The following is a 12,090-nucleotide window of genomic DNA, read 5'->3' on the forward strand; positions in this document are numbered from 1 at the left end:
CTATATTATGATATATTTATCTTCATTATGCTTTTTTTCAAGAATCTCTATTAGAGTGGATTCTAGATAATCAGTCGCTTACTTAGGTTCTATGAGGGGTGGGGAAAACCTTATTTGGATCAAAAATAAGAATATTCTTTTTCTCTAGAGTATAAATTGAAGAAAATGCAAGTAGATCTAGAAATGCTGACTTTTGTTTCTGCTTGAATGTGGCTGTACCATATAAACAGAAGGGAAACAAATCAGCAGTATACACCTGGTCAATGAGACAATTGTTGTCACAGCTGAGCCAAGTGAAAGAAAGCTGCAGGCAGATCAAGAAAAGGTATGGCACAGCAATTGTGCCTAGCCTCAGTTCTGATGCCTTGCAAACTTGGACCTAGCAAGGGTGTGCTGCAGGGCTGCAGAGCAGCCAGTTCTTGCAGCTGGCTGAGCATCCTGCCCTCATCACCTTCATTATGCTCTAGAAATGTGCAGCTGAGCAGTTGGACTCTTTACAGTGACAAGGAAATAGGCTAAATGGTAGAGGCTGTCATGGTTGTTCAAGCTGCAGATGTGGCCTCCTGTGCTGTTCAAAAGGTAAGGGCACCTACAAGAGCATCTAGGCATCTTAAGCTTTTCTCAAGCTTTCCTGTCAAATAGAAGGGCAACAATTGCTACTTAAATTTGTCTCAGTCCTTGGCTTAAGTCTAGGGCTAGGCATCACAGACTGATCAGATCTGTCTTCAGGACAGATGGACTGCATGTGGTTCTTAGTGCAGATGCACTGAATCCAGGTAAAGAGCTATCTTAGCTGTTAAATATGGATCCGTGTTTTTTTGGCTTTGGTGGTTTGCTTTATGTAAAAGGACCTTTACAGAGAAACTTGCTCTTCAATTGAATTTTCAATTATTTTTGAAAGCAGAAAGTGAACAGAGCTCTACCAGTCAGCACAGTGAGGCTTACATCTATGTTAACTCATCATTGGTTTTTTAAAGTTTATATTAGTTGAGAAATGAAAATAAGAATCTTCAGATCTTTATTAAAAAATAGAAATGTCACAGCCATAACTTCATGGCAGAAAGCCCTCTATTGCAGATAAAGATCTATCAATCTCAATCATACTGAACTATTTTGGATAAGCTGGTAGGTTGCCATTATAACTGTCTGGGGCTAATGTTGGTTTTAAATCAAATCAGAGGAAATTCAAAAACAACCTCAATAATAATAATAATAAACAAGCCAGGAAACCAAAACACCCATTGTCACTAAGGAAGTCTTCCAAGTATATATTGCTATGGACACTTCTATAGTCTTCATTATTGTTCTGTGAAATATCTGGTGATAAACAATTTTAGAACAATGCATTCATTAGCACAAAGTGTATTTAATTAAATAAGTGATTCTAATTGCAGTTACAGAGATTAGACTTCATGCATGTTTAATTCAAAATGTAAGGATTTAAAATGCTAATTAGAGATTAGTGAATACTCGTATAGTAATATCCTAGCTAATCTAGGAAATCTATTCAAATCAGGTTGACATTCAAAAAAAGGGGGATGGGGGGGTGGGGATAAAACCAAGGAATAATATGTTTCTTGCTGCAAAATGAGTTAGCAAGCCAGACAGCTTCATTTCAACTTTGATTAGATAGCTGTAAGACTCTTGGATTACTTGAAGTTGTAGTTGTATTTTACAGGGTTTATTAGTAAACCTACACAACTCTTCTAAAGGTTATTCATATTGAAATGTAAAACTTCCTGTAAATATTCTTAAAGCATATTAGGGATTTAATAGCTAGTAAATCATTTCACTCAAACATTGTGCATGTAAGCACTTAGCTAAAAACTAGTTGTAGGCACCTTTTTTTTTAAGATGACTCTTAGCAAACAGCCTCCACTGGTGAAAACAGTGCTCATGTAGAGACACTATCTTTGAGTTTATAAGCCATTTCTTGAGCAAATGACTTAAGTAGTCAATATTTCCTTCCTAGAAGAGGTGGACAAAACTGTCTATACCTGCATTGCATCATTCATTAGCCCAGTAACTTGGTTTGAAACTTTCTAGGTGTGTTTCTTCTGTTGTTTATCCTTATTTAGGAATGTTTCTAGTAACAGGAATTGTGCTATTGCCTGCAGTGCAAGCACAGACAGTCCCTTAAGATGAAATTTCACTTCGATGCAAAAACATGTGTTAAGAGCTGCCTGGATGAACATATCTAAATACTACAATATCTAATACTACAATATTTAATATAGCTAGAGCTCTATGTGGAAGTTTCTACTTTTCTCTCCTCCTTTGTGCTGAATTTGGTTTTTGAGTAGACCCTTTCATCTTCACACATGCTTTTTTCCTACTTGCACAGTAGCCTGATCTAAGGTAAACTTTCTTCTTTTGCTCTGGGATACTTGCACTACAGTTATTGGTACAGATCCCAGAAATGGTACAGCATGGGGGAATTCAGAAGGTGCTGTGTTATGAAAAGCAATAATATGAAGACTTATTGCATTATTTTAGCTGGCTATTGTCTGTACCATGACCAAATTTTATCTCCTTGTTAAGATTGCCAGAAAATAATCTCTTGCAATTGCTTGTTAATCTAAATAAGTGATCAGAGGCTAATGTGTTCAGAGAGCACTCTAGAGATTTACTGCTACCCATAATCTTAGATCAGAATTGGCTAAAGACAGCTTTAACCCTAGTTGTACAAACAAACAAAACCACACTTAAACACTGAGGGCTTAAGGTAACTTACAGAAGGGCAAGACAGTTACTTAACAGACTATTATGGCATGTTATGGTTCTTATTAGATAGCAGGAGCAGGTTTTGGTGGTTGTTCGCTATGATATCCAGTGTTGCTTATTGGAGTTTATCTAGCATGAGTCTCTTGAATTCTGCAGTATGGGCACAGTCTCTGTGCTGGAACCCTAAACATTTGCAGTCTTTATTCTGTTAACCTGTCTACCTTGCTCATTCAATCCTGTCCCCAAGGGATCAAAAATCTGTTAACATCTTCTACATCATTCATATTCTGACCTTACATTCTGTTTCCTGAATTTCAAACGGTCTGGAGGAAAAAGTCTTACTCTGTACAACAGTCAAGCAGTCACTAAAACAAAAACAATTTTTTTCACTCCTGTGGCATCACGCTGAATGATTAAAGTATTATAACTGCTTATAGTCCAGCAGTGCGCTGTCATTGTCATAATTTGTATAGCTCTGTTAAAAACAAGGTTTAATTTACAAGCAGAGTATATGCAAAGTAAAGAAACATCAGTGTTGTAAATAGTGTATTGAAAGTACTTTTAAAGCAAGTTCAAGACAGTGTAATTAGAGTTCAGATATAGACTTTATGTTTGAAATGGTTGGTAGCGGACTCTGATTCACGTTCACAATAGTGCTTTTACATCAGGAAGGAGCCTGGGATTTAATCCTTGTAATATCTTTTGGAAATACTGATGTATGATTACTGTGATCATTCACTCAGTTATCATTGTTTCATACAAGTTCAATAGAAAATGCTCCTTAATGCCAGCTGAGTAAATAAAAATACTTCGTGAGGATACATATACAAGAGTTAGACCATGTTTCTTCTTTCAGTTGTTACTGAACTTAAACTTTGTCCTGGATCTGTCTACCCCATCCCTCAGTCAATCTGAATTTCCTAAAGTTCTGTCATGTTGTGTAGCTGCTGTAAGAAACATTGAAGTGAGCTGTTGAAATGTGAAGTAAGATTCTCTTGCACAAGTGATTATATGTCCCATACAAACATCCATTGGAAAAGCCTAATTTCATTTATTAAATTAATAAATTGCCTTGCTGAAAACATGATCTATCTCTTCAGACTTCTCCCATTGTCTTGGGTGACACCTGTTAAAACTACTTCACGCTAACACTGAGTGCAGATGTTTTCCTGTTTGGGTAGCCAATACAACATCTTGAAACACTTCTCTAAAAGTCAGTGTCATCCTTGTGCTTTACAGGATTCTCATTTCATTAAAAGTGGAGAGAGCTTTGTATTCAGGATACCAGCACATGATAATCAATTATGGTAAACCATGTAAAAATCTGGGCTGGCGGTGATCCATCAGATAAAGAGACAGTAGCCCATATATCTAAATGTCTTGTCACTTCGGAGCCGTGACTCTGTGGTGAAAGTGTTGCAATTGCCTTTTTTCCTTTCCTGGCTTTGGGCTTCACCACGAGGTTCTGTGGCCTCGAGGCAGTGATGGGCACAGACACTGTGCTGGCTCATCACTTCAGAGGGTGTGAGCTCTGTAAATCGGGGTAACGACTGAATGGAGAAGTCCTTTTGAAGTTCCAAGTCCTAGCTGAGCAAGTTTACAGTTGTTGTTCCCACTAAGCAGGCATGAGGATATTACAGAAATTACCAAGGTGCTACTGCCTTCCTGGGACCCTAAGCACAAGGCTACCTAGGTGAGGGGGATAGAACTGCAGTTCTGAGTGGCTTGTATTTTCGTTATCATTATTCATATTTCTATTACCTAACATTTGGGGAATTTGAAACTGTCAGGATTCCCACCACCTTCCTAATGGCCTCTACTAAGGCATTGCTCTAGCAAATGTTTAGTTACTATATAGGTTATGGACTGAGGTTTATTAAAGTGAAAAATCATACTCTGTGGCATAATTGCAAAATTGGATTTTTTGAACACTAACAGTTCTCTGTACCTCATTCTCCATCAACTTCTCTACCAGTTCTGCTCTATTTCTGAACAAAGTCTTTACTACCAGTTTTATGACAACATATAATTCAGTTCAGAAGGTCTAAACGAGTCTTGTCTTTTCTGTTGTCAGATGCTAACAAAGTAGTGTGGGGTCATAGCTTGGTCAGAACTCTAGAATACACTTTTATGATCAACACTCCAAAGGAAACTGAAGGGCTTTCCTAATTAATATAATTAGGCTTAAAAGAATTATACATTTTTTAAAATGTAGACAACTTAGTGATTGGGTCAGGTAAAACAGTCTCAGTCTAATAAACATTTTTATCTGCCCACTGTGCCTCTACAGGTGAGCCACTATTTTCAGGCTTGGTTGCAGGCTATGAATTAATTTCTTGATCTGCAGTGATTCCTTTTAGTCCCTAGAGAGTTGTCAGTTGCCTCTGAGACCTGACTGTGGATCTCTCTCTCTAGGTCCTTGTAGGTAATAGACACTGCCATCCAAATATCTTAGAGTGTATGTTCTTGTACTCAACAGAGAGTGCCCTCTCCTTTTTCCAAGGGCCACACTGCTACTCATCTCCCTTCTTAAAGGAGTGAAATAGAAATTGAAGTAAAATAAAATGAACAATACCCTTTGCACCAACCTGAATATTCCTGGTCAGTAGAATTACTGTGCTAAAGGAATCAATTTACACCATCAGATAACATACACCAGGTCCTGTTGTCCTCAGTTACTTTTAGTATGCTACATGTTTACTGAATGTTTTACAAAACATGGCTGTTTTTTAATGTCAAGTACTTACAATTCACCTTAGCAACTGAGCTAGTCTTGAACAGAAAGGAAAGAAATGAATGACTTAATACAACATGTATATAGGCATTACAATGTAAACTGCAGTTCCTATTATATACAGCTTCATTTACAAGTAGATGTGGATGTTAGAATCTGTGACCAAGGCTGAGTCTGGTTTAATACTTTTCCTTGCCTACAGAAAAATGAAGCTTGATTTAAACTAAATGTTATTTTTAGAATAATGAAGCAGTAACCTTTTATCAAACTGTCTTAATACCGCATGACTTGTAAGAAAATGCTTTTCCCAGCTGATATAGACTTGAACAGTGAGGGGAAAAAAAGCAGCCATCAAAGTGAAAAGGACTTAAATTCTTATGGGAAAAAAAAAAAATACTAGCTGGGATTGTACCTGATATGTTGTCAGTAAATAGTTTCTGAAATCTCTTCACTAGCTTTACTGGACACAAGGAGTTAAGGTTAGTGCCCCTGAAACTTCCTGACAGCACCAGGAGCTTCAAATCTTCTTTTCTTTGAAGTGTGGGTGGCCATATTTCATTTGATGTTTCCTGGGTCTGTGTTCTTCAGTAAGAACTTTTTATATTAATTGCTATTCTGTTGAAAGAGTACATAAATAAATAAATAAAAATCAGAACTCCTTAGAATAGCATTTAAGCTTCTGTGGGAAATTTTAGTGGAGTTGCATAATGTCAGTTGTCCTAGAGCCTTGTCTTGTGGCTAGCTGGTAAATCTTAAGACTTAGCTAAGGCTTCTTGCAAAAATGAAAATGAGTTCTGTAAGCAAAGATAGCAATCCTGGAGTAAAACAGTCCTTGGCTTGTGTTGTGTAAAGCTTTAGACAACAAGGGGCATTGTCTTAATAGTCTCAATTAAGATTTCCTCTGTTTTCCAGCAACTTTTATGGCTTTTGTTCATGCTACCAATGCCACAGGATGTTTACCAAATTGATCTCTTGAAACAGAAGTGAGAAAAAGATATGCCTGGACTGCAATAGGGAATGCTCTCCAAAAGGTTACTGACATGGAGAAAAAGGAGGCTAGAGAAACCTTGTAACCTGCTATGTAACTGAGTCCATGGTTATGTTGATCTAACACTTTTCTTCCCCTCAGTAAAAGAAACCAGAGGCAGGCTTCAAAGATAAATTAGCTTATTTAACTGCTTGAAAGCATGTAGCATCAGAATGAAGTAACATGCTGCTAGAACACCCAAATATTTGCTTGGCTGCTTATGTTAACACCAACACATTGCAAAGAATTTCCACTGTTTTCAGGGTTCCTTCTGTTACTTATGCCACTTAAGAATAGCGTTAAACCATTAAACTGTAAATCTTCATAGAGCTGCAATCTGTTTTCAGTTTAGAAACTTAGAGTACTAAGAGCTGGGAAAATATGGGAAATGCAAATGGCATTCCCAGTGTTGGTGGGGAAAAATGGAGTGTTTGACTTAAGTTAGCTGATGTTAGTAAGGACTCAGGAGGCTCTATCACTACTGCTGCATTGCTTCATTTAAACTAATGTCAAAGCAGGAATGGGTGTAATTAAGTGACTGTCCTTTTTGCCCTCTACCTTTACTTCCAGTTTTCACTGGACATTTGCAATGATTAAGTGAAATTGAGTGAAATATTGGACCGCTACAGGATTCAACTTAGTCTTGCATGATTGAGGTCTCTTGTTGTCCATTATTATAGGCTTAAACATTTCTTGAGGTAAATATTGATTTAACCCTGTGAACTTAATTCAAAACTCAAAACTTGTGGTTTCATGTTGGTATGAAGATTTGTAGAACTGTAATGCAAGGAAGCTTATTATATATCTGATTCCATATTAACAAGGGATTAAGAGAACAGATTTTTTGTTAAAATTCTATACAAATATTTGTCAGTGGTACTTTCCATTTAGACTGGTTGGGCTGAAAATTGACTAAAGCACTGCAGACAAGGCACCATGTGTTGATAAAACAGTAACATATTATGAAGGGGAGATTCTAAAACTAATTCAGGGATCAGTGTAAATTGCAGTCCAAGACAACTTTATTAGTCAATGCAAAATGTAGTATTGTCCTTTGAGTTTAAATGACAGCATGTGGATCTGCAGGTGTTAGTCTACTGGAATACGCCTTGAGGAAAAAAAAATGAGGAAGACTGATTATTTTGCTGATTGTAAAAGGTGAAAACTGAAGTAAGTGAAAATGTCTAATTTTCATTGTTGAACACTCGGATATTTTTTAAAAGGCGGGGGGAGGGGGGGGGGGAAGAGATGTTGTATGCCCTACCTGTAACTTGCAATCTTTATTCTTTGTAAAAAATTTTATGGAGGAACTCTGAAAATGCCTGTCCTGTTTGAGAGAAGAAGTGATGCAAGAAACACCACCGTTCCCAAAGTTTGATGGATACTCAAAAATCTGTCATACAAAATGTAATCATTAGTGGTTTAGTACAGGCTGTGGTACCAATGAAGGTACTAGATAGGTGCATTACTATCAGCTACTTCAGCTACTATCAACAAAATATAAATGCAAGTAGATTATATGATCATGCAAGAAATCACAACCTTACTGGCAGATTTTAAAGTGAGCTGTAAAAGCAGAATTTTTAACTTGAAAACAAAACAAAAACTATATATTTTCATGTACAGGAGATCCCATAGACAAGACTTCAGCATTTGTTTGGTTTGGTATTCATTTAGCAGAAGCACCACCATGTCTTTCAAATGCTACAATAAGGACATTCAGACTCTTCATGTGAAGCATAGTATTGCTTACTCCATCTTGAGCCAAAAATCTCACCAGCAGTCGTGTGTGCAATGGCTGATCTGGTTCTGCTGGGAAAGACTATTCTGGTGGGATTGGAAGACTGAAACTGCTGACTGGAAACACTGAAAAAGGCAAATTATTCTTGGTGCTTTCAGTAATTCTTTAAAAATCTTATTCACCAGGCAGAACTTGTTAGTTTCCTAATTAACATTGCCTTGGCCCTTTTAGAATTGTGTTACTTTTCAGATAGGGCCTGAATTTCTTGTGCAGATACGAGTAGCTTTCAGACGAAAAGGGGTATAAAGTTTCTGGAAAAAGTATGTGTTTTTAATTTTTTTTTAACTAGCATTTTTTTTGGCACAGCTGTCGTGGGTACTAGAACTGTCATATGACTATTAGAAGAATGGAGAGGTAGAAGATGGCAAAAAAAGTTTTATTACTAGCTGAAGGAACTTAAGAGCCTTTTATTTTATGTCAAAAGTTGTCTTCTGACATGAATGGACCACATCTCTCAGTTGATGGACCCTGCCATTCCTGGCACTTTAAAATGCATTATGGCCAATTAAAAATTCCTTCTGGGGCCAATGCCCTATGTTTGCGGCTCTACTTCTGGCTATTACATTTTTAATGTTAATCTTTATAGAAGCCTTGTAATACATTAAAAATATCTTGATTAAATAAGCTTTTTTTGTTTAAAAAGTAACTCTGAATATGCTATCCATCAAATATATACCCAGAAGGAATCTTTTAATCCAACAAAAATTACATGGCTTGTTTTTAAAATTTAATATTCCATTAAAGATATTGGAACTTTGTCAAAATTAACTTCTTTAATCATATGATAGCCATTGACTGTTTTTTGGACAATATAAATTGGAACAACTCTATTGACTGTATGAGGTATAGCAACAAAAAGCCTTAAGAAGTGCTTAGTGTAAAGCTATGGGACTGAGCCTGATAAATATATATTTCTTTGAATGCTTATATCATTGTCATAAATTAATTCATAATTCAATGTGAACTGGCAATGTGTTAGCCAAAAGCAGTCTGATTCTGAGACTGATAGTGTTTTGAGTAAGTGCAGTATGATTCTATTAATAGTATATATGCATGTATATCAGATGGAACTTTATGGAGATATTAATGTGATTAGGCAATATGAAGACAAAGCTGTTCAGTGCTTGATTTTTGCTATAACATGTGTAATGTCCCCTTTGAAAGAATAATGAATAACATTTTCTTTCACTGTTTTATCTTATCATTTTATGACTTTTATGGCTTTTGTAGTTACAGTAAGAGAGAATCCTTACAATTTATAGTAAAAGTTTGATATACCATTCTGGCATACAAATACTTCTGTTCTGGGACTAGGGACCTATTGTTTACTGAGAAATCCATTCAAGATAGAGAAGGACATTTGTGGCAGATGAAGGAATGTGTCCCAGGTGTGTTGGCCTCCAAGGTAGTTTAAAGTTAAAAATCTGAGTATTGAACACTGGCTATATTAAACAAAAATGCAGTACTCTGTCTATTGAACAGTTTACAACAATGAAGAAATTGGGTTTTGAACACAAATCACATACGATATAAACACTTCAATTATCTAATGTAGAAACAGATGATTTCATCTTTTTATTTTTATTCTGTTCTCCTTATGTATGTTTCATATGGAGAATACTCTCAGTTGGGACAGATACATTGTGACCTTTGGCACTGTAAGTAAGCGTGTTTTCTGTTTCTACTGCATTTATTTTAAAGCTAGGCTATAACATTCAGATCAAGAAAAGAACAAGTGTTTTCTTTTTCTCCAGTTAACAGCTGGAGCTGAGTCTTTTAGGGTTAAAAATAGTAGGATATGTATATTCAAGGGAGTACAGCTTGCTTAAGTCCTTTAATGTATACATCTCATAGATACAACGTGCTCAAAACCTCTTCTAAATTTTTCTTTCATGTTCCTCTAACTTGATGCTTCTGCGTGAAACTCATTATGAGCCTTTTGAAATCAGAGCAATTAAAAAAAAAAAAGGCAATATATCTAAGAGATTTCCTAATGAATCGGTTTGAGTTAGCAGCAGTCTTGTGATTCTGAATTCCAAAGTAATAGCATATATTCCTTATAGGTGTTCACTGCCTTCTCATTGATATAAAATAACAGGAAAAAGTAGTTTGGTCTGATTTTTTTTCAGAGGTCATAGGAAGGATATTTATAGAAATAAGTTTCCCTTACATTCCAAATATCTTTTTTCCCCTTTTCTCCTTTCTCTGTATTTTTCCATGTTATAATAGGATAATTTGTGATATGCATCTGGTACCTTTTCTTTACAAGTCGTTACAATGCTTCCATTTCTAAACTTTAATTTATGTTCTATTGTGTCCTACAGAAATTATTTCCTAATGCACACATTCCTCAGTTCAGATAGTTTTATTATTGTGCCCTTCTCAATTCGCTAAGGACACCTTTACATTCTGACAGAAACATAGTTCTTCAAAACATAGATGACCTAAATCTTAAGAAAAAATGTGGTATCACTTCCCAAGAAGATTTCTATTTCATTCTGTGATCCTGGAAGATCATTCTGAAGTATTACAGATATGAAATTGTTATGAAATGAATTTCCCATGAAAGTGACCTCTTGCCCAGGAGAGATTAAACACTTGTGTTGTATGTATCATTCCTTCTGAATGAGAATTACACCATGGTGCATTGGGAAAATATAGCGGGGCATATTATTGTACATTATACTGGCCTGGAAAAAGAACACTAAAACATACTTTAAAAGAAATGAAATAATTTCTACTAATGTTAGTATTTATAAATGTAGTATGTTCTCTAAAAAATAACTGAGGGGACGCTTGGAAATCATTTGGCTATTAAATATTCAGGATTGCTAACAACTCTGCAAAGCTAGTCAAAACAAAATTAAGAATAAACTTAATTTCACTTCCTTGCTTGTCTGCTATTATAGTCTTCAGTTCTGTGACAATCTTTTTTCCTGTGTATTTCTGTTTCAGTCTACAAATCTGAGTCCTTACTCAGATTGGTGTTTGAGGTATGACCCTAACACGTTTTCTGAACGCTGCTAGCACCCTATTTAAAGATTGACTTAACATTTTTACATAATTCCTGTGATCGCAATGTCTGGTTCAGAACTAACGTACTTGCAGTACCCTTCCAAAGGCAGAGACTTGCAATCCCTAAAGCATAGGTTGGAATAAAAAATGAAGTTTGTAAGAAATAACCTGTAATTGTACATATCTTGATTCAGTCTAGGATATCAGGGTTCAAAACACATTCCCTTGACCTCAGCTGAAGCAATGAATGTTTTGAAGTCTAATGTGTTGGAGACTCAGATCTAGCACCATGAAGAAGGGACAAAATTCTTGCTACCCTTTGAGTATGAACAAGGGTCACTGAGACTGATTTCAGATCTGGATGGTTTGAAATATTTGCCTTTTCTTTTTTCCTCTGGTGGGAACTTGAGCTGATTTTGAGTTAAGTTACCTGTTTTATCTTAAGGATAGTTGGTTTGATCTACTGTATAATGCTTTCAATCTTCCTTCAAGGATGAATTGGGTCTTAGGCAATGAAGAAAGTTGTATTCTAGGTTCCCTTTCCCTGCTCCCTATCTACATTTGTTCCCTTTCAGACTGTTATTCTTTCCTCTTGTTTTCTTGCTTAATCATGTTCAAGACTGACCCTGTAATGATCACATCTAACTGATCATAAAAATCATATTGAGAATGATAGTGAGTTCTGCTCACTATCTGCTCAAAAATACCTTTTGTATTGGGTTTATGTGGCAAGGTTTTGGTAGTAATGAGGAGCTGCAGGGGTGGCTTCTGTGAGAAGAGTCCAGCAGC

The 12,090-nt window shown here is 36.1% G+C and overlaps 1 protein-coding gene across 23 annotated transcripts in view; it reads left to right on the forward strand.

Annotated features, from left to right (window-relative positions):
- LOC308190633 (uncharacterized protein) overlaps window positions 1–12,090 on the forward strand; it is a 288,343-nt gene that overhangs the window by 247,244 nt on the left and 29,009 nt on the right. For 2 of the 23 annotated variants that reach the window (XR_013947398.1, XR_013947399.1), the window contains exon 2: window positions 7,572–7,655. The exons of 20 other annotated variants lie outside the window; for them this stretch is intronic. The gene's annotated coding sequence lies outside the window, so the exon portion shown is untranslated. Of the gene's footprint in view, window positions 1–516; window positions 580–7,571; window positions 7,656–12,090 lie in introns of those variants that run through there. One more of the 23 variants, XR_013947408.1, reaches the window with a different exon arrangement.

The sequence above is a fragment of the Anser brachyrhynchus genome, assembly GCF_964034855.1.
Source record: "Anser brachyrhynchus genome assembly, chromosome: 2".
Taxonomy (NCBI): domain Eukaryota; kingdom Metazoa; phylum Chordata; class Aves; order Anseriformes; family Anatidae; genus Anser; species Anser brachyrhynchus.